The following is a 19,720-nucleotide window of genomic DNA, read 5'->3' on the forward strand; positions in this document are numbered from 1 at the left end:
CTCAGACTTCCAAACATTTTGAACTACTTACTAAGTCCCTCTATTAACCCTTTCCCTGTGTCAAAAATATCAACTTCCCCCCTGTTTGGAAAGTCATTTCCCAGTTTTTCAGTCCATTTTTATTTCATGTATTAGGCTTTGTTTTTAGAAATACTTCCTAATTTTATCAGAGATTGAGTTTATTTTTTCAGTTCTCAAACTTTTAAAAATTATTCATTTTAGCAATGATTTACTTATTCAAATATTAAATGAATGCCATTTCTGTGCCAACTAAGAGAGCACACACATATAAAAAGCATAAAACCCTTTCAGCATTTACCATATTAATTAAGCCTCACATAGAATAAAGTTTCTAGTTTTATTTAAAAGGAGTTAGACTCTAAGGCCAAGGGAAAGGTATAACCAGTCAGGGTAGGTCAGGCATCCAGAACTCCAGGGGTGCTGTTACATAAAGTAAAAATGTGCGATGGGAAGGTGGCAAGACTAAGATGAAAAACAAAGACCTCTGTCCTAGTCTAAGTGTTCAAAGACAATCCAAGAGTATGGATCCTCAGGAACTGAAGTCTAAGAGTTTTTGTGACTTTGGTTCTTTATGGCCATAATGGGAACTTTAATACCAGGTGTTTCTACAGTGTCCCTTCAACATGAGGATCTCTACACTCCCTAACTGACTGTTCCTTCTATTCTTAAAGATTCCTAATCCGAGTCTATGAGATCCATCCTCCTCAGCAGCATATTTACTAGCACAAAATACAGACAGTACAGAGGGTCTGAAGTGCAACCCCTGTTAGGGACTCAGGGATAGAAATCAAAGGGGAAGGCCTATCAAAGTGTACCAAGAAGTCTGAGTCTAGATAAGAATGAGAGAAACAGGCAAATTATCTGATTTAAAAAATTTTTTTTTTTTTTTTTTTTTGGTTGCGCCACACAGCATGCAAGATCCTAGTTTCCCGACCAGGGATTGAACCCACACCCCCTGCAGTGGAAATGTGGAGTTTTAACAACTGGACCGCAAGGGAAGTCCCAAAACAGGCAAGTTAGAGCTACATTTCGTTGAAGGATGAGGTCCAACATTTAGTTTTACACAAGTTGACTTGGAAATTTTAGAGGCCAGCAGGGCTTACAAGTGTAATTATTTATACATTGGTCCTGGAAGTTGGAAGAAATAATTGAAGGAAGATATTGTGATAGGTGGATGGAAAGAGAATATTCCAGAAGGGTGATTCTCAATCCTATCCTGCCCAATCAACTATTTGTAGTGCCTATTTACTATCCTGAAATGAAATTTATAGATTGTAGAACCTACCTACACACATTTTAAAATTATTATAACTATAATATAAAGTAGCAATTAAAAGAAGACAATTTATAATAAAATGATATATGTTTCCAGATGTAAATACTTGGGCAGACAACTATAGAAGACTCAGTACTCAAATGTTTGCATCTATTTGTAGAATAAACAGACATGTGGTAGCTTCGAAAGCAGGAAAATACAGGCACATTATATTGGTTACTTAAGTGCCTTGAGTATAATTGTCATAGTTGGCATAATTTTTTGAAAATGCAGAACAACTCTTGAAAAAGTTCCAAAGGAAAAACATATATTTTTTTCCTCATTTTACATGTTAGTTGCATTCCTGTAAAATTTAGTGTATATGAAAGATGTACAATTTTATCGTATTTACACATAAAATGGAGTTAGGTTCTCAACTGTAATTGGGCTTTTCATCTTCATAACTATCTAGGAGAACATGAGAAAGTCTTGTGTGATATGGAAAACCATGTATTTAAGGACATCTAGCATCACTATGGCCTAGTCAATGTAATTAGCATCCACCACAAACATTGGAACAGTAAAAAAATCTCCAAAAAACCTTCTGGGTAGAGGTAACATGTCTTATTAGTCACTGTTCTAGGGACATAGTGAGAGTGGGCTAGAGATGAATATGATTGGATCCAGGCTTTTAAAAAATATTAATATGATGATTGATCCTTTAACCCATATTCTCCCTGGGATGTTGTGTTTTAAGATTCCTTAATTCACATCATTTTTCTCTCCCATATAATGTTTCTCACTCTTTACCTCCCATCTAGATGAAGTGTACAGAAATAGAATTATTGGATTAAAGAATGTTAAAGCTGGAAGAGTCTTTAGAGATTACCCTCATCTTAGAGCCAAAGAGAGTAAATTCACAAATTGCATATGTCCCACTGGTAGGCAGAATTGCCAGTGGAAAACTTGATATTTTAGCTGACAGATTGATGATATTTTTAACCGCATGTACCAAGCGCATAGTTTAACAATAAAAAAAGTCACAAACTTTTAATTATTACAGAAACACAGAAATTATAAAAGCACATAAAACTTCTAGCACTTGGCTGTAACTCCACTAATTCTGGTACTTCAGTCTTGGAATCTCCAGCCAGCTGGTATCTGAAAAGCCTGTCCACATAGAGGTCTGTGTCTGCCCAACTCTTGCACAACTTCACATCTCTTAGGGTACATCTTCGAACACTCATTTATTAAATGTTTTATCCATGGTTGGTTGTAGCTTTTTTGGTTGGTGTTGATAGTTGTTTGTAAATTATATCAGAAAAAAAATCAAATTCATTTGCTCTTGGGCCATTTATAGGGCATTACTATTTCAAAAACTTCTGTTAACTTAGTTTCCTGATTTGTTTTTCACATCATGATCTCTTTCCTCACCTGGCCAGCGATCCTTGGGAGTGATCATATAATGTGTAAACAGAGTCCCAGAATTAGGAGAAATTAATGTATTTTCATGTACTATGTTGTTTTAGAATTAGGAAGAGCAGCATGTAGCCTCCTCATTCATGGTATATACATATGGATGTATGTACATCTATATATGCATGTATGTGTGTATATACACATGTATATATGCCTAGGTATGCATGTATTATACATATAAACATATATATATATAAACATTTATTTATTCATTCACTCATTCATTCATTCATTTATATGGTTGGGAGTAGACTTTCTGTTGATGTTCCTATTTCTAAAATACTATTCATTTGAGAGAAAGGCAATCTGATGTGCAAAGACACACAGTAAGGAAATTAGATTACGATCTCAAATCTGCCACTGACTGATGGTCCAGTGCTTCTTCAACCATACAAAGAATCTCAAGGGGCTTTCTGGTCATACCTATTGGATGGCCCAATATGCTCCTGAGCGTCTTTCCACTAGAGTGGATTTGTATAGAAATTTGCTTTAACCAGAGATTTCCTTCCAACATATATATATAAAGCTAAATAGCCAAACCCTGTAGAGGAAGAGCTGTCCTCTCTCACTTCTACCTTAGGAAAGAAACTTCTACATGGACAAAGAGACTCTAATTCAACTGCTTATAATTTACAGAAGAAGCATATTATATCTAGAGTTTATTTATATTTCAGTTGTAAAGTGAATGTGGTGTTTTTGTGTTTTCCCTCCTTTCTTCTCCCACTGTTGCTTAACTTCCCTAACTTTGGTGACTTTTGATATATTTTAATGGATGTTCTTATAGTAATAGGGAAAGTTGGGATATTCATATCAGTTCACTATTTGCCATTCTGGAGTGATTCATCAATATGTCAAATCAGTGTAGGGAGAAATAAAAACACAGCCTATGTGATCTGGTAGTTCCCAACATCTAGTCCCCATCCCAGTCCCTACTCAAAAAGAGCCATGAAAGAATTTTGCTTAGGAATTTTTGGGGTTTTGTGTTTTTGTTTTTTCATTCAGGCAGCGTACCCTTAATGATACCTCATTGATTTTGTAATGTTTAATTTAAAAGGACAGTCAGGCTAGTACATAATCTTGTGTTGAGTAAAGACAGGGTTATTTATATGGCAAAGCACCAGATGAAATGTAAAAGTTCCAACTGACTAACAAGTACATAATTCAAACCAAATCACATCAGGGGAGACTGTGTAGGTTCCAGCACAAAAGCATCCCCAGGGACTGTGGCACGGATCTCTTTGCATTGAAATCAAACCTATACAAATTGTACAGAGTTCTCAGTGTTTGGATTTTTAGTAAGAAACTCACCTCCTGTGAGAATTCATCCCTGCCTCCTGACCGTAGGGTACTCTCCCCATGCTTTTTGGAGCTCTAACAGTCATTTCCTCACATTTTAAAGTGGCAATAATAAAGCCTTTATCATAGGGTTATTCTCAGTATTAATGAAACAGGTATACAGAGTGCTTAGCATACTGCCTGGCATACCACAACATTTAACAGAGGGCTGTCATTCTTTTTCTTCTCCTTTATTCCTTCAACAGATAATTACTGAGTGTCTCCTTACTGCTGGGTGTTGGGTGTCAGGCAAATGACATGGATTACAATAGACAAGTTCCATGCTCTTGGTGGGAAAGGGGTAGGTCTGTAAACTAAATAAGTGAAAATACATATAATATGTCAGGTGCTGAAAATGCTATGACAACAAAAAACTATGAAACAAAAATGAAGGAATCAGGCAGTGGTGGGAGGGATTCATTGCTGTTTTTGTAGGATTGTCAGAGACGTATTCTCCATGACAGTGTCAATTAAGCAGAGACCTGAGGCATGGGAGGGAGCGAGCTCCCCAGATGTCCAGGGAAGAGCAGTCCAGGTGGATAGGAGCGAAGATACAAAAGCCCTGAAGCTGGACAGTGCTTTCTAGCTTGGAGTTCAAATCAAAATTACCTCCAAATCAAAGGGAGAAAGTAAGAGAAGGAGAAAGGAATTTCTTTTTTTAAAGGAGAACATTGAATTCATATGTAGCTACAATATATTGGCCACTTCCTCTGTGTGCTCACTTGATCCATAATAGGTACTCAATATCTATTGAATGAATTTAAAAACTGCTATAATATGGAGACACTGTTTTGGGGAAGATCCCTGGTATTCCCCTTACTTGCTGCAAGTAATAAATCCTTCTTTATCCTGAAAAAAATAGCTATAATATACAAGCACTTACTCTAGTCTAGATCTGGTTCTAAACATATTTTATGTCATACCACACAGAATCCCTACAATAAACTACAGATTGGTGATCCACAACCACATCATCAGTGAAATGTTAAGATGAATTATTAAACAAATAGATTGTGAATATTTATTAAATAGCCAATAGTCTAAATATGTGTTTACTTCCATGAATGCCAAATACTTTTTTCAATTTTTGATGGTCACAAAAAATGAAGTCTTAGGATTGCAGAAGATACCAGGATTTCATCCATGTACTTGCCAAAGACTCTCAGGGCATCCTGTCTTCACTGGCCCAAGCCCAGGCATTCTTACCCAATGAACAGGTTGAATTAGAGTTACTAAGAAAGGATGGAGTCAGATTCCCCACATAAAACATGAAGTCATCTACTTTTACTCTAAGCACTTCTCCTATTCTGCTTTCATATTTGTAAAATAAAAATATGTTCATTTTTCAGGTCCCCAGAATCATCCGTGTAGTGTTGCTTCAAACACTTCCTTTTCCTGTCCCCCCAGGGGAGTCCCCACACACCCAATGCTTTGATTCTCTGGTTGGCCCTCACGTTATCTCGACTGGCCTTTCCTCACCAGTCCCACAGCCGTTAGCTAAGTCCAAGACTGCTTCCCTTTTTACCTTGTATCAATAAATCATCATATATATAACCTCTAAGGGCAAACGGATTCTAATTCATTAATAATCTATTCGATAAAAATAACAGCTTTGAATTTTCTGTTGAATTGTATCTAAACTATTTACTCATTCTGTCAGCAAGGAGTGATAATTTTGTGCCAAGTTTCAGCAGTATTTACAAAGATAAAGGGTTGTACTAGGACATCACATAAAGAGCTTTGGTTCTTAAACTGATTACTCATAGCAGAAGGCAAGTTGGATGGACATAATGAGAAACTGAGCAGAAGCAGTTAGGACAGGTTGTGAAAGTTCTGGTATCAAGTGAGATTGTCTAATTTTATAACCACACAATTATTAGGCACCTTTAACACGGCTCATAATTTACTTGCTCCAGCTTTGATAGCTTCCCAATGGCAAGTTGGAGGCTCTTGCATTGAAATTTACATTTTTATTCACCTCAGTACTTGTCACGATACGAGGCTCACCTTCTGCGTTCAGCAAATAGATCATTTTGGCTCTGTCACTAATAAAGTCTATAACCTTGAGCAGAAATTTTAAACTCTTGAACCCTTGTTGGATTAGATCTTCTCTAAGCTCCCATCTAACTGTAAAAGTTAAGAGGCTAATCAGAAAATTCCCCAAAGAGTGTGCCCTGAATGTGTTCCTTAAGGATTGTTCATAGAAGCAAATATTAAATATCCATCAATAGAAGATCGGCTAAATAAATTATGGCATATTATTAAGATGGACTAAACATGTTATTTTTAGTGACTACAGTATTTATGAGCTGACATTCACTACTGGATGTAAAAACAGTTTATAAATCATGTATAGCATGGCCTCATTTATGGAAGGATATTAACCACAGTGCAAATTTCAGTAATCTCTGGAAGGAAGAATTTCGGAGAAATTCTGTTTTCCTCTTTATATGTTCTTCATTGTTTGATGATTTTTGCCATGTTCCTGGATCATTTTTGGATTCAGATAAAAAAGCAATCTAAATGGTGGAGAAAATAAAGTTGACTACATTAGATTATCAAAATAAACATGAAATATAACCCTATGATTATGTAAATGAATGTGCTACCCCTCTAGGTATTTCACAGCATCCTCAACTTATCTATCCTCAGAACAAAAATTCCATTTCATTCAGATATTAGAACATTCTCAATGGTGGAAGAGAGAGGCAAATGTTCAAGTCTGCTATCATGATTATAGCTTTCTTGTCTGAATTTTTAAAACATTGCAGTCATTATCCAAGGCAATGGAGTAAGTCAGTGAGGAAAAATCTGGTTCTCAGTATACTGATCACTCACTTCTTTTTATTTATTGGTCATAACAGGCAACTAGCCCATTAAGATTTCCATTCAGTTTCTCATGTGAAGATGTGAGCTGCTTTATTTCTTCCCTCTGCCTTATTAAGTAAAAACTGCAAAAGACTCAGAATCATGGCACCTGAGTTCAATCAGCGGGGCCCTTTGCAGTTTCAAAGTGGAATATGGTTTAGCTGTTCAGTCCCCACTGCTTGAAAATGCTGTATTCCCAATTTAGAGTGTCAAAAAGCTATGGCTAATTATTCTCATAGCAACGATAATCACACCAATTATGATTCTTAAAAGAACCGAGGAGACAAAAGTACAGATAAGACTCACAAAGGCAAGTTAGAAAAAAAAAAAGAATGATTTCCAGTGTTATGAACCTGAATCTGCATAGACTTTTTCTTTTGGAAAGAATAATAATTAAAAATGTATGAAAGGATCAAATTATCCCTAGTCAATCTATTGGAGGTGGGTGAGCCAGCATTTGTATCATCATAGTTATTCCCACACATGGGGACTACTGCCAGCTTCCTGTTTGTAGCTGTCAAACTCTATCTTCTTCCCACTCCAAAATTTATGTAAAAAAATGATCAGCAGCAGCTTGAAGGAAATGAAAATTATAAAAGGAAATATATTGTTCATTCAAGAGGTTTATCTTTAGGAAGCTAGTAAAAGTTACAGCTTTTATAACCATGAGTCATAGGTTAATGCTTTTATCTACAAATGTACATAAACATACATTTCTTTCTATTTTACTTCTAAACACAGGGAAGACTTGTATTTTGCTGCATGAGTAATAGTAACAAGGAAAATCATCTAGATTCTTCTTTTTGTCTGTTGCTCAAATATTTGATAAATCAGTAAGTGACAGTCTTTTACTTCAAAATTATACTACATATTCCATGTCAATTATGGTGGTCAAAACAGAGTAGGGTTTAATTTACAATCTATTAAGTCTGCAAAAAAGATTCATATATAACCAGTACAATCCTAGAGTCTAAATGGTGGGTATATCACAGAAATTATGACGTCTGTAAGCTTATTGAAGCAGTGAGATACATTGTCAGGAATGAAAGTCTTTTCTTGTCTTTTGCTCTCAGTTTCCATAGGAAGACAACGAATCTTTTCAGATTAGTTGCAAAATCTGCCATACTAGAAACCTATCATTAGACCAGATAGGTATGTAATAAACCGTAGAAGTTTATATCCTTTTGCTTGGTTCAGGTTCCTACAACAAAGTACCGTAGACTGGGTGGCTTATAAACAGCAAGCTTGATTTCTCATCATTCTCGAGGCTGGAAGTCTGAGATCAAGTCTGGGACCTCTTATGGTCCCAGACTTCTGGCTTTGCACTGTACTCTAACACTGTGGAAGGATTCTTATAAGGGCACTAGTTCCATTCAGGAGGGCTCCAACCCTCATGACCTAATCATCTCCCAAAGTCCCCAACCCCAAATATCAACACACTGGGGGTTAAGATTCCAACACATGAATTGGGGGAGGGGGGCACAGACATGCAGTCCATAACACCCTCCAATTCACTTTTTGGAATGAGGTAACAAATCAATGAATGAATGAATGAGTCAGGACTTGCTGCTCCTAACAAGAACATACATCATGGTTGCTGTGAACACAGATGGAGATATACATGCCCAGCATCCTTGCTAAGGGCCCCTATAAAAGAACTAAGTGTTCTTAGTTAAGCGGAAATCAGGCTACTTCTCTGCTTTTTAAGCTTCGCTGATTTCATCCCATTTTCTACTAATGCTCTAGGTGCTTCTGAAAATAACACCATGGGACTGTGCTGCCATATGGCTGAGAGGCAGGCCTTTCTGAAAGTGTCACCCAGAGGAGTTCGCAGAGGACTCTGAGCCGTGGGCACATCCCTTTTTCTCTCTCTGCCTGCTTCACTCCCCCACCTCCCCACCCTCCTTCCACTCCCGCTGCAAATGTTCTGTAGCTGTCAGGTTTCTTTTATAGAAATAAGTGAAATTATAATGAGACAAGAGTTAGACGTGCTGGAGATGAAATGAAAGACTTTAAGGAAATAAGAAAAAGAAATGGCTCTTTCTCTTTGAAAGCCCTAAAGAGGAGGCAAGAGGTAGATGAAGGGGTTACACTGCTCAGGAAGATCTCTCCTTGCACATTTGACTTTCAGAAGTGCCTCTGATCTTTGCCCAGGGAGCTGGTGCTGAATTCAGCTGGGTCCAAACAAAGCTTCACTGTGGGCTAAAAAAACTCAAGACCCAAGGATTCTTTCCTTTAGGCCTGAATGGCCATGGCCTCTGAGCTGCCAGTCACAATTCCTGACCTCTTCAAGCTTTTCATTCAGAACGGAGGCTGCAGATATATAGGAAGCATAAGTCTTAAGATTGTTAAGATCTGATGTATAGCATGATGACTATAGTGAATAATACTGTTTTCCATACTGGAAATTGTCTAAAAGAGTAGATTTCAGTTATTCGCACCAGAAAAATTTATAAAAGGTAAATATGTGAGGAAATGTGTATGTTAATTAGCTTGACTATAGTAATCTTTGTATTATATATATAGAAACATTATGTTGTGTTCCCTAGATATACACAATTCTTATTTTAAAAATAAATTTAAATAAATAAATTTTAAATTAAAAAGAGAGCGGAAACAGATACCTTCCCACTTCCTGATTTTTATAACATAGCCAGTTGGTTTGTTGTATTCGAGAGCATATTCTGGTCTGTTCCTTTCTACACTCATAGAACCTGATTTAGAACTTTAAAAAAATTTAGAGATAATAATAGTAATAGCAAGTATTTGTGTAATGTCGTACATTTTACAGAATGCGTTCATCTGTATCTCCTTCGATTTGGGGGGTGTTCTTTTTCCCTCAACAACCTTATGAACTTTGTGTTGTTATTATCATTGTACAGATGACAAAATGGTCAAAGTCACGTAGTTAGGAAGTGGTAGAGTCAGGTTTCAAACCTTGGCCGCCTTCCAATTAAAAATATCCCATTTTATAGGTAATACCATTTAGGCTCCAGAATGTTCAGTGACTTGCACAAGATCTCTGCCTAAAATTAGAGGCAGAGCAGGCACCGGAACCCTGGGCTTCCTTATCCCAAACAGGCAGCCATGCCTCTCTGTGTTCTGGCTGAAGGAACTGTTTTGGTGTGAATATACATGCTATTTACTGAGATAAGGGAGGTTTGGAGGAGAAGATTACAGGCTTAATTTTGAATATGATGAGGCTGACCTGTCTGAGGTAGAGTTAAATGGAATTCCATCTGGTCTATGGAACTGGTGTTCATGGGAGATACTTGGACAGGAGATACAGACTTGAATTCATGAGTCAGATAGAAATTGAATCCAGAGGAATGGATAAAAATAACCAAGGGGAGTGCACTGAGTTAGAAGAGAAATGGATTTCGAATTCGGCGGTAGGGAATGACAGCATTTAAGGTCCAGGCAGGAGATCATGTCTTTGACTAAGGATGAGAAGAAGTAACCGGGTAACTGGATAAATTGGAAGAGAGTTTTTATCTGCAAATTTAATTTCTAAAAATTAAGTTTTTGTAGCTTATTTGGCAGCAAAGCCTGACCTGACCTGACATGAGTACTGCATAGTAAATTCCAGGGTGTCTCTTGACTTATAATGAAGAGACATATCTGGAAAAGCATGTAGGGTTGGAATAATGACTCGATTAAATGAACCATAATTCTATGTCATTCTGAACTTATTCATGTACCAATGAAACTAGAGTCAAATGGGTAGTGGTGGTTTTAGCCACATGCCTCTATAAAGACTTAGGTGAGAAAAGGCTTAGAAAGGCCAAAAATTGGGACCTAGAAAGAAAAGGCTAGCCACATGGATCATTAGCAAGCTTTACGTTTCCTTCAGTGTCAGGAACTCAGGATGAAGGCTGCCTCAGTTTATTGCCTTAGTTTTCTCTACGAAGACATGGTTAGAGCTAATAGGTATTGGTATCCAGACTGGATCTTCTATTAATACCCACTCCTCTATATGATAAAATTATTTTTCAAAATAACCATGTAATAATCAGTATTATCATTATTTTCGTTCTTTAGTTGTAAAACAAAAAGGAAGAATAAATTTGTTTTAAAGGTATTATTGAAATTCAATAAAATATTTCATGTATGAACTAAAATTTAGACTTGACAAACAAAAATACTACATCTCACAGTTGGCATTCTGTTTCACTCTTGCAAAGGTTAAACACAAAAACTTCAGTGTATACAAAGACAGAACGAAAGAAAACAAAATTAGTTTCTTTGCCTTTGCAATAACTGTGCCATCCTGTTTATCCGAACTACAGTTTAAATGCAAGAATATGTAATACCACAGGGGCATTTGGGGATACAAACTGCACCTGAAACAAACTTGAACAGTTTCCAACATTTACATACTTGCTTTTTTTTTTTTTTTTTTTTTTGGATGGAATGTCCTATAAATATCAATTAATTCCATCTCGTTTAATGTATCATTTAAAGCTTGTGTTTCCTTATTTATTTTCATTTTGGATGATCTGTCCATTGGTGAAAGTGGGGTGTTAAAGTCCCCTACTATGAATGTGTTACTGTCGATTTCCCCTTTTATGGTTGTCAGTATTTGCCTTATGTATTGAGGTGCACCTATGTTGGGTGCATAAATATTTACAATTGTTATATCTTCCTCTTGGATCGATCCCTTGATCATTATGTAGTGTCCTTCTTTGTCTCTTCTAATAGTCTTTGTTCTAAAGTCTATTTTGTCTGATATGAGAATTGCTACTCCAGCTTTCTTTTGGTTTCCATTTGCATGAAATACCTTTTTCCATCCCCTTACTTTCAGTCTGTATGTGTCTCTAGGTCTGAAGTGGGTCTCTTGTAGACAGCAAATATATGGGTCTTGTTTTTGTATCCATTCATCCAATCTGTGTCTTTTGGTGGGAGCATTTAGTCCATTTACATTTAAGGTAATTATCGATATGTGTGTTCCTATTCCCATTTTCTTAATTGTTTTGGGTTCGTTATTGTAGGTCCTTTCCTTCTTTTGTGTTTCTTGCCTAGAGAAGTTCCTTTAGCAGTTGTTGTAGAGCTGGTTTGGTGGTGCTGAACTCTCTCAGCTTTTGCTTGTCTGTAAAGGTTTTAATTTCTCCATCAAATCTGAATGAGATCCTTGCTGGGTAGAGTAATCTTGGTTGCAGGTTTTTCTCCTTCAACACTTTCACTATGTCCTGCCACTCCCTTCTGGCTTGCAGAGTTTCTGCTGAAAGATCAGCTGTTAACCTTATGGGGATTCCCTTGTGTGTTATTTGTTGTTTTTCCCTTGCTGCTTTTAATATGTTTTCTTTGTATTTAATTTTTGACAGTTTGATTAATATGTGTCTTGGCGTATTTCGCCTTGGATTTATCCTGTATGGGACTCTCTGTGCTTCCTGGACTTGATTAACAATTTCTTCTCCCATATTAGGGAAGTTTTCAACTATAATCTCTTCAAATATTTTCTCAGTCCCTTTCTTTTTCTCTTCTTCTTCTGGAACCCCTATAATTCGAATGTTGGTGCGTTTAATGTTGTCCCAGAGGTCTCTGAGACTGTCCTCAGTTCTTTTCATTCTTTTTTCTTTATTCTGCTCTGCAGTAGTTATTTCCACTCTTTTATCTTCCAGGTCACTTATCCGTTCTTCTGCCTCAGTTATTCTGCTATTGATCCCATCTAGAGTACTTTTAATTTCATTTATTGTGTTGTTCATCGTTGCTTGCTTCATCTTTAGTTCTTCTAGGTCCTTGTTAACTGATTCTTGCAATTTGTCCATTCTATTGTCCATTCTATCTCCAAGATTTCGGATCAACCTTACTATCATTATTCTGAATTCTTTTTCAGGTAGACTGCCTATTTCCTCTTCATTTGTTAGGTCTGATGGGTTTTTATCTTGTTCCTTCATCTGCGGTGTGTTTTTCTGTCTTTTCATTTTGCTTATCTTACTGTGTCTGGGGTCTCCTTTTTTGCAGGCTGAAGGTTCGTAGTTCCTGTTGTTTTTTGTGTCTGTCCCCAGTGGCTAAGGTTGGTTCAGTGGGATGTGTAGGCTTCCTGGTGGAGGGTACTAGTGCCTGTGTTCTGGTGTATGAGGCTGGATCTTGTCTTTCTGGTGGGCAGTTCCACGTCTGGTGGTGTGTTTTGGGGTGTCTGTAGACTTACTATGATTTTGGGCAGCCTCTCTGCTAATGGGTGGGGTTGTGTTCCTGTCTTGCTAGTTGTTTGGCATAGGATGTCCAGCACTGTAGCTTGCTGGTCGTTGAGTGAAGCTGGGTGCTGGCGTTGAGATGGAGATCTCTCGAGATTTTTGCTGTTTGATATTATGTGCAGCTGGGAGGCCTCTTGTGGACCAGTGTCCTGAAGTTGGCTCTCCCACCTCAGAGGCACAGCACTGACTCCTGGCTGCAGCACCAAGCCATACTTGCTTTTGAAACAAATGTATGTAGATGAGTCTGTATATGTCAGGGATTAACCATTTACATGGTGGTGCTCAGAATTACCTTCCAGGTAAAATGCAATGTTTATTAAAGGATAAGTAAAAATGTGTGAATTTAAAGCTTATGCATTATTAAAACTTAATGGTGGCAATTGTTTTGAACTTAGACCAACAAAAGATTTTATCAGAAAGGACTATTTTATCACTGACATTGTTTAGAATTGCTGGTAAATGGTAATAATAAAAAGCAGACCAACTTTAATAAGTTTTACCATGGTTCTTAATTTTCTTAAGGCATCTTCTTAATGTTTGAAACCAGGCAGACTGACACCCGCCACACCCTGCTCTTGGTATGTCATTGGTTAAGAGTTCCATGGTAGGGAAAACAATGTTTTTATATGCTTTTTAAGCATTAGGAATGATAAAAATATTTGCTATTTCTAAGTTAATGTGGCTAGATTGTGGGTGGCATAGTGAATATGGGTAGAGTTGTAGTTGTAAATGACTAATTCTGGGCCTGGGGAGAAGAAGTGGGTGGGGGAAGTTGGTGGAGATCTTCCCTGACCCAACACTCCTGTGATTATAGGAATGTTTTCCAAGTCTGGGATTCAGTATTAGCAAGCATACTTGACTAATAGACCTACAACTGTGCTTACCTCTGGGTCCCTATTGATAGGACACCCATCTAGAGAGTTGATGTATTTGCTTCTGTCTTTAACCTTGCTTCCTTTCTAGGGATATTCCTCAGCCTGGCCCTTAGAAACACAGTCATTTTACATCCAGGATTCATTCAAGTAACCATGCAAAAATGTACTATCAGCTTGGTCCACCCCAGTTAGCACACTTAATCAAGGATCCCTGATAGACACATCTATGAAAAAAATTCAGCCTAATCCAAAAGAATTCTCTGCCCTCTTTGCTTGAATCTATTTCCACATCTATTCCCCAGGTTTTTACTGAAATAAAAAAGGAATAAAAGTTTTACAACTTGGGGGATTTGTCAACTTTCTCCTTCCAAGGCGAAGTTTGTACTTGCATCTTCCTGAGGTTTGTGAGGATCTGGTTATAATCAGCAGTCTTGAAACTGATCACTGGTGGTAGAGCATGAGAGGAATCGCCATCCCCTTGCATGTGACAGTGAGTAAGGCTGTTCCTGGGTCTTTGGAAGGGTAGATAAGTCCCTCCAGATAAGAGAATGGAGGGTGCTCACTTCTCAAAGAGACTTAAGGAAGGTTTGGGTGCTGCCAGTTAAGGGGACAGGAATCATTCAGGGAACCCAGAATGTTCTTGATTACCTTAGGCTATCATTCCAATTCTCAAGGTCATACACTTTTTTAGGAAATGTCCTAAAATTCTCATGGGAGACCTAGACTGTAAATTTAAGTGAGCTCACAATCATGGGACCCATTGGATCAGCCCTCTTGGTGCAGCAAGAAAAAAGTTCTCTCAGCCTCCGTGAGAAGGCTAAAATTAGAGTTTCTCTGAACACAGTCATAAAAAAATCCCTTTTAGCACAGTCACAAAAAATCAGTCTATAACTTGTTTGGAGGATTTAAGAACTTCAGATTGGCAGTCCTTTTTTTTTAGCTTCCCAGCATTTTGTTAGAAATAGGCACCCATATCACAGTCCTCAAATTCAGCCATCTCTTCCTAGAAGGGTCCTCTCAGGTCCCCAAAGCTTAGCCTTCAGTGGTACTTAATAGCAGGTGACCACAGGTAAGAATTAGGTTAGTTTCTTCACCACTGCTTGCTATGAAGTGCTGATGTCAGATTCCCTAATACCAGCTGATTTTTATTGCCTCAGCTCTAAGCAAACTGGAAAACCAATTCCAGCTCTCCCCTGATGGTTTGTTGTGTGTATCCACTCCCGGAGACACTTTCTGTATCAATCTGAAAGAGTTTGAGTTGCTAGCAACCAAACAAACTCTGAATGATTCAAGCAGAAAATAAAGGTTTTGAAGGCATTAGGGTGTTCATAGACTTACTGGAGACACTGGAGAACTAGACAGAGAAAACTGGAAAAAACAAATGAACTCGATGAAATGGACTCGATGAAAATAATGTCCAGATCCCTTCTTTTTTTCTTATTTTTGCGGTACGTGGGCCTCTCACTGTCGTGGCCTCTCCCATTGCGGAGCACAGGCTCCGGACGCGCAGGCTCAGGGGCCATGGCTCACGGGCCAGGCCGCTCCGCGGCATGTGGGATCTTCCCGGACCAGGGCACAAACCTGTGTCCCCTGCATTGGCAGGCGGACTCTCAACCACTGTGCCACCAGGGAAGCCCCTCCAGATCCCTTCTTATGGGATGCATCTGCTGCCTTCTCTAAGTATGGGATACCAGACTTTTCTCTGTCTCTCTGAGGTCCCAGATTAGACCTTGGAGGCCTCTGTTGGCACCCCTGCCACTACTATATCTTGTTGTCATGCATTTCTAGCTCCAAATTCTAGGTCTCTCCAATTGGTCTAACCTAGGACGCATGCTCATGGCCTTCCATCCCCCACCTTGTTTGGTGTTTGCATAGAGAAGCTGCAAAAGCAAGAGACTCAGCTTGTTAGTTTCTATGCTAGGAGGCAAATTCTGCTTCCTGCCAGACTGTTAAAGGTGAGGAATCCTCTAAACATTGGGAAGAGGGCTGCCAAAAATCAGCCAATGTTTACCCCCATGTTCTGCACCAGCCACGCTGGCCACCTTCTTCATTTCATGGAACGTTCCAAGCACCTTCTTTTTTTAAGATCCTCCTACTGGGGACTCTCTTCCCCGGATCTTCCTGTGACGAGCTTCTCCTCATAATACATCTCCCATAAACGCCATCTCCTTAAAATAGCCATCCTCAGCTACCCTACCTAAAGTGGCTGGCCTCATCCATTTCCATCAATCACTCTTTACTCCATTACTCAGATTTCCTTTCTGCATCCCTTCTCACTGTCTGAAATGATCTCATGTAGGTGTTTAAGTGCTTATTGCCTGTCCTTCCCATCTAGAATGTAAGTATCATGAACTCAAGGATCTCGACTGTGACCTTATTTGTTTTGCTTTCACCACTGAATCCCCAGCATCAAGAATAGTGACTGTCACATATCAGAGTTCAATTAGTATTTGTGGAAAAAATAAATTAGTCAAGATTCCAGTCTGTTGTAGGCAAAGACCTCTGTGGAATCTGAGACTTGGACAGAGCTGGGATACAGGGACCTCCCATAACTCTGGTGTGTATTATTATTGGCTTTCATTTTTCCCAAAAGAGTGCTCAGCACGGGGGCGTCAGCTCCCAAGCTCAGCCTGAATCTAAATAACGCATGATTGTGAAAGACTTTGAAAATATAAAAGACCACATCAGTTCTAAACTGTATTCTCAATGTATGTGGGTTGTTCTGCTGGTACCACTTTCTGACCAATCAAACTGCACATTATATGTGATGTAGAGGTCCTACTGAGTAAATCACCATTTCAGCATATACAGATTTATGACAATTTTTTTGTTGAGATGATGCATTCTGCATGCCTCTATGGTGTGTGCCTTTGACATGCACTGGGCAGCGTTACAAATGTCAATGTCTGGGGTTTTTACCATTTACCGTAAGGGAATTCAAAGTATTTCCTGATGTCTCTGAGAGGGTCCAAAAACATGAAAACATCCTCAAGGCAAGTTTCAGTGATTCTGGGACACCAGGCAAAATTTCCAAGGGTATCTGGGTAGGACGGTTCTCACACCCTTCTTCTAAAATGGCATAAAATATAGCTTACACCATATCACTGAGTAAATGATGATTTGCTTGAAGCAGTTAGATCTTGGCTTTGGAGTCTCAATTCGACCAAAAGACAAAGTGTATTGTTCAAAGACCCAGGACTGAATCCATAAATGGATTCTCATTTCTGCCATTACCTAAATGTATGATCTTGGGAAGTCACTTTACCTCTATCAACCACAGAATATTAGATAAAATTATCTCTAAGTCCCATAGTACTGATATCCCTGTTCTTTGAGCTCTAGGAATTAACCTGTATGGTGAAGGTAGAAACCTCTTCATGAATCTGAGATGAAACTTGATTTGATTTTGAAAAACATCATGTCTCAATCCTATTTTTTGACATTCATTTCCCCCCATGTGAATTATAAAGGTGATCTCTTTCTAGATTTCCCCCTTCAGAGGAGTATTGTCTATTAACTAAAACCAGGTAAATATTTGAGATTTCCATTCTGGAACTGCCTCGGTCTGTTTCTAAGTAGCCAGTGTTATGAACTCAGGCGATGACTTTTGAAATCCCCTTCTGCTCGCTGCCTCATTTAGCTTTGACACAGGGGAGACTTGCCGTTATCTTTAGAAATTCCTTCTCTTTTTGTTAGCTCTGCAGAAAATCATCTCCATTTTTATTACTTTGCTCTATCAGTGATTATGATGTAAGCCCCTGATGTCATTGTAAGAAGCTCCTGATCAGCTTTGGTTGATTAGCTTCCTGGAGGAGAGGCACCGGGTTCAGTGAGAGCACCTCTGGTTTTGCTTTAAGGCGAAGGCACCTGTGCTCAGCTGCCAACTTGATAAGGAGCAGAGAACTGGGCACCATCCAAGCAGAAAATTCAGAGTCCCAAAAATTGCTAAGGCAGAGAAAGGCATAAGACATATGTGACTAGTTCTGAGCATATGTGCTCAAGTTAGAGAAGAAAATTTAAGGAAAGACTTCTTTCTCGTGCCAATTAGAACTCCTTATATCATTCACTTGACAAGCAAACCTATATCCCTTGATATTTCTAAATTACAACATGTCTCTCACATATGGCATAGGGTATTTTTATCCCCAAATCCACATGATCTCAAAAGGGAAATTATAAAGATAGAACCATAGCAATATGTCTGGGGGTGAAATTGGTCACTCAGAGACCCTTGTATCTCTCCTGCTCCATCCCCTGTCCACTCCACTGAGGGCTGTGACCTGTATTCCCCTTATGTCTGCTCCCAATATATATAATTATTTATTTTAAATTGTCAACTTCACTGAATATGTATCAAATGCCTATTTCAATAGGGTGCATCGAGGAAAGCATTGTTGCAGTAAATTTGCATGCAGCAAAGTTTTCAAAATTATGAGGCCCAGAGATACTGTAAATTTCTACCACATGCTGTTATTGCAAAAATAAAAACCTAAATGACATGAAAAGATACATTGTCCCTCTAGGCATGGACTCTTTTTTTTTTTTTTTGGCTGCATTGGGTCTTCGTTGCTGTGTGTGGGCTTTTTTTAGTTGTGGTGAGTGGGGGCTACTCTTCGTTGTGGTGTGCAGGCTTCTCATTGCAGTGGCTTCTCTTGTTGTGGAGCACTGGCTCTAGGCGTGCGGACTTCAGTGGTTGTAGCACGTGGGCTCAGTAGTTGTGGCTTGTGGGCTCAGTAGTTGTGGCTCGCAGGCTCAGTAGTTGTGGCACACGGGCTTAGTTCCTCTGTGGCATGTGGGATCTTCCCGGACCAGGGCCCAAACCCGTGTCCCCTGCATTGGCAGGCAGATTCTTAACCACTGCGCCACCAGGGAAGCTCCCAGGCATGGACTCTTGGCGAAGCTGTTCGACTCCAACCTCAGGTTGCAGCTGGCATTAGTATTCTCTGATTATCCAGCTTCTCCACAAAACAGACTGTCATGTAAAAATCCTATTCAGCTACCTGTGGAAACACAAACAAAACTCAGGCTTCTTGGTGTCCCCTCCAGTCTCCCAAGAGATTCTTCAAGGAGACTGACTCACCTTGGGCACTGTGACTCCTGGTGACTCACATCCCATTTAGGAAGGCCACACCCACCCTGGAAGCCTCTGACAGTCCTATGCTTTCTCATCTGCATTTTTAAAAACATTTGTATTGGAGCCTAGTTGACTTACAATGTTGTGTTAGATTTAGGTGTACAGCAAAGTGAATCAGTTATACGTAAACATACAGCCACATTTTTTTTAGCTTCTTTTCCCATATAGGCCATTACAGAGTACTGAGTAGAGTTCCCTGTGCTCTACAGTAGGTCTTTATTAGTGATCTACTTTATATATAGTAGTGCGTATATGTCATCTACATTTTTAAGTCACTGTTCTTCTGATAGTCATCTGAGTTGGCCCTTCTGTGTTTACAAGAAGCCAACTTCTCTGGGATGGGAATGTAGAGTCCATCCTCATTTCCTGTGTTTGGGGGCAGAGTGGGACGGTCCTTCTGGAGCTGCATTTAGTGGTGATATCATGCAGGGCTGGCTGCTTGCCACCTCCCCTTCATCCCATCAGGCTGATGGAAAGATGGTCTATCGTGGTAGGTATTGCTTTGTGTGTAATTCTGGTTGCCCGGTTTGACTGTAATTCAACTGCCTACTAGCTC

At 39.0% G+C, this 19,720-nt stretch overlaps 1 long non-coding RNA gene across 1 annotated transcript in view; it reads left to right on the forward strand.

Moving 5' to 3' along the window:
• LOC141277889 (uncharacterized) overlaps positions 1-1,017 on the forward strand; it is a 110,638-nt gene extending 109,621 nt beyond the window's left edge. The window contains exon 3 of the long non-coding RNA XR_012329761.1: positions 932-1,017. This is a non-coding gene — a long non-coding RNA (uncharacterized lncRNA). The remainder of the gene's footprint in view (positions 1-931) is intronic.
• Positions 1,018-19,720: the final 18,703 nt, after the last annotated feature.

Source organism: Tursiops truncatus, chromosome 2, assembly GCF_011762595.2.
Source record: "Tursiops truncatus isolate mTurTru1 chromosome 2, mTurTru1.mat.Y, whole genome shotgun sequence".
NCBI classification, from domain to species: domain Eukaryota; kingdom Metazoa; phylum Chordata; class Mammalia; order Artiodactyla; family Delphinidae; genus Tursiops; species Tursiops truncatus.